Source organism: Hippopotamus amphibius, chromosome 3, assembly GCF_030028045.1.
Source record: "Hippopotamus amphibius kiboko isolate mHipAmp2 chromosome 3, mHipAmp2.hap2, whole genome shotgun sequence".
NCBI lineage: Eukaryota > Metazoa > Chordata > Mammalia > Artiodactyla > Hippopotamidae > Hippopotamus > Hippopotamus amphibius.
In genome coordinates this window covers 111,681,901-111,685,388 of record NC_080188.1, presented here as the reverse complement: position 1 = coordinate 111,685,388, position 3,488 = coordinate 111,681,901, and the positions used below count along the sequence as shown (strand labels likewise).

The following is a 3,488-nucleotide window of genomic DNA, read 5'->3' as shown; positions in this document are numbered from 1 at the left end:
AACGGTTACAGGGGTTATATTAGACACTGAGAGTGATTAAAGGGAGGAGATAAATTCATCCTACAGTATCCGAGGAATTAAGGATGCCAGACAATGCCTAAACCATGTGTCTAAGCCAAACTCAAGCATCTCATAACATACTGGCAGACTAGTTAGTCAGGCAGAAGTGATATTTGCACTAGAATTTGGTAGGCTCAACACAAATAACAAGGACTGATAAATTGCCCCTTATTTAATTATTTTTTAACAGGTTTAGGAACTTTCTTTTCCAGGTTGGTGCTTCCTTATCGCATAAGTGCCCTTTTTCTCCTTGGGGCTTGAAACAATTCTTCCGCACACCCCAAGGCACTCATGCTACTGGCATTTTTGCCTTGGGTGCACATTAATTGCCTTAATCACCCTGCTCTGATACATTAACTTTCTTTGCATTCTACTAACTCACATTTATTTTTGTAATTATTCGATTGCTGTCTGCCTCTTCTACCAGAGTGTTCAGCACTGTCAGGAATGTGTTTGATTTTGGTCTCCAAGAATGGCTCCAATCTGATGCTTCAATAAGGTAGATATTGAACATTAGAATATGAGTAAGAAAACAAATCTATTCCACTCCAGTTGAAGGTTTAAGTGAGTTTTGGATTGTATCACTTTATAATCACTCCAACATAGAACTATATTCTTGGCATTGATAGAAGCCATGTTTATCACTTGGTTTTAAGCTACCCCTTCCTGTGCTCCAGTGAATTGTAGCCTCTTCATATCCCTAAAACATCAAAGGAACTTAATCTTTGCTTAGGGAATTCAGGGATAGGTCTGCATTTTTGTTTTGAGGAAGTAATCAGAGCTTAGGAGCAGGCCACTGCATGGAATGACATGGGGATGGACAAGAAACTTATGTTGCAACCTTCCTTGTCTCTTTTCTCTGTCTCCACAATGTGCTAAACAGAAACATTTTCAAAAGAAGAGGCTAAATCTTATTTTCAGTTGAATAGAAACTATCCAGGTCAAAACTATCAATGTCATATTCCCTAATAGTAGCAATTTGTTAAAAATGGGTGATGACTTAGAGAGGTGGTATAGGGAGAGTGGGAGGGAGCTTCAGGAGGGAAGGGATATGGGGATATATGTATAAATACAGCTGATCCACTTTGTTGTACAGCAAAAACTGGCACAACAGTGTAAAACAATTATATCCCAATAAAGAGCTTAAAAATGTAATTATAGTCTTTAAACATTTCCTCTTATTATAGATTACATCAAAAATAATACTCATGTAGAGACATGGATGGACCTAAAGACTGTCATACAGAGTGAAGTGAGTCAGAAAGAGAAAAACAAATATAGTATATCAACACATATATGTGGAATATAGAAAAATGGTACAAATCAACTGGTTTGCAAGGCAGAAATAGAGACACAGATGTAGAGAACAAACATATGGACACCAAGTGGGAAAGCGGGGAGGGCTGGGGGGGGGATGAGTTGGAAGATTGTGATTGCCATATATACATTACTAATAAGAAAAAAAATCAAATTGTACACTTTAAATATATGCATTTTATTGTATGTCAACTGTATCAATCAATAAAAGTTCTTAAAAAATAGGACTCGTACAAAATTATTTTGTTCATATAAAGAGCAGTAAAAATGAATTTACTCCATCAAAAGCTAATAAAGACAATATATCTGCATGTGACATTGTTCCAAGTCAGGCATTGTCCAAGTCACTTTTTAAAGTTTTTTAGAGGCAGAACATAACATTTTTCAAAGGCTTTGCTCAAGGCAGTTTTTACCTCTTGGTTCCTCAGGCTGTAGATCATGGGGTTCAGCATGGGAATGACTATTGTGTAGAACACAGAGGCCATTTTGTCGGTGTTGAGGGAATGGTTTGATCTTGGCTGCAGATACATAAAGATCAGAGTCCCATAGAATATAGTCACTGCAGTCAGATGAGAAACACAGGTTGAGACTGCTTTGCACCTGCCTTCTGTAGACTGGATTCTCAGGATGGCAGCCACTATGTACAAGTAAGAAATAAGGATGTTGGTTAAAGAGCTGATCATGTTGAATCCAGCGAAGATAAAAATCAAGATCTCTTTGAGGCTGGTATCTGAGCAGGCAAGGACCATCAAAGGGACATCATCACAACAGAAATGATTGATGACACTGTGGCCACAGTAGATCAATCAGAAAGTAACAACTATGTGGAGCAAAGCAACAGAAAAACTGTATAAGTAGGGGCCCATTACCAGCTGCATACACATCTTTGGGGACATGATCACCATGTAGAGAAGAGGACTGCAGATGGCCACATAGCGGTCATAAGCCATTAGCACAAGAAGGAACATCTCCAAAATCAAGAAGTTCAGGAAGAAGCCCAGCTGTGTTGCACATGCATAGAGAGATATGGACCTGTGCTTGGTCAGGACCGTCTCCAGGAACTTGGGGGCTATTGATGAGGAGTAACAAAGGTCCACAAAGGCCAGATTACTGAGAAAAAAGAACATGGGTGTGTGAAGTCGAGAATCCAGTCAGATTAAGGAAATCATCCCAATATTTACTACCAGAGTTAGAGAATATACCACTGAAATGAGCAGAAAAAGAATGATTTCAACTTCTCTCTGGACTGAAAAGCCCAAAAGAATGAATTCCATCACTCTGGTGCTATTCCTTTCAATCATTTGTTCCAACCTCTCAACTGCTGAAAAAAGACAAGTTAAAGACAAAAAAAATTATCAGGACTAATAAATTGTCATCAGACGCCAAATCTTGTGTGTTTTAGCCTGAGAAATTATGGCTCATTGAAGCAGAATATCAGAACAAACAACTGCTTCCCATCTCAAACTCTCCTCCCTGGGTATTTATAATTTTATGAGGTCCAAAATTGGGGGCCAGTGAAAATAATGCTTGTAAAGTTATTTACTATTTTAGATTTAGATCATTTTAAGTTATATTGAAAAAAATAGAAGAAAGCAGTTTTAAATTTCTTACTCCCATATTTTCTTTTGGTGGAATGAAACTTTAATTTGCTAAATTTCTTATCTGTTTGAATAGACATTTATTTTATTCTAACAAATATATATTATGCTAAAGGCAAAGTTAAGAAGTATATTCAATGTGTAGAAAAAGGAAGCCATTAAATAGTTCTACTTGTGGATCAGGAAAATTTTGAATTCATATGTAATTTATTCATTTTCAAATACTGCTTTCTAAAAAAATAAATAAATACACTTGGAACAGGTCTAGAATCTACATATTTTAAAATATATAGTTCTCTGTACTAAAATGTTCTATATTTTGGATATTAATTATTTTCAACAGCTGTAATCAGGAATGTTTTCTACAATCGCTTGTAAATTTTCAATGAAACAACAGCATACATTCCTGCTTTTGAAAGTTAACCTCTTTAACTAGAGAAAAAAATTCTCAGGGAATAATACTCCTATCTTATGATGTTCAGCTTGCATGGTGTGGTTATTGTGATTCTGTAC

General features: G+C 36.4%; 1 pseudogene; it reads right to left on the bottom strand.

The window, feature by feature from the left end:
- Window positions 1-1,721: 1,721 nt before the first annotated feature.
- On the bottom strand, window positions 1,722-2,678 carry LOC130850239 (olfactory receptor 1038-like; annotated as a pseudogene).
- Between the last annotated feature and the right edge of the window lie 810 nt (window positions 2,679-3,488).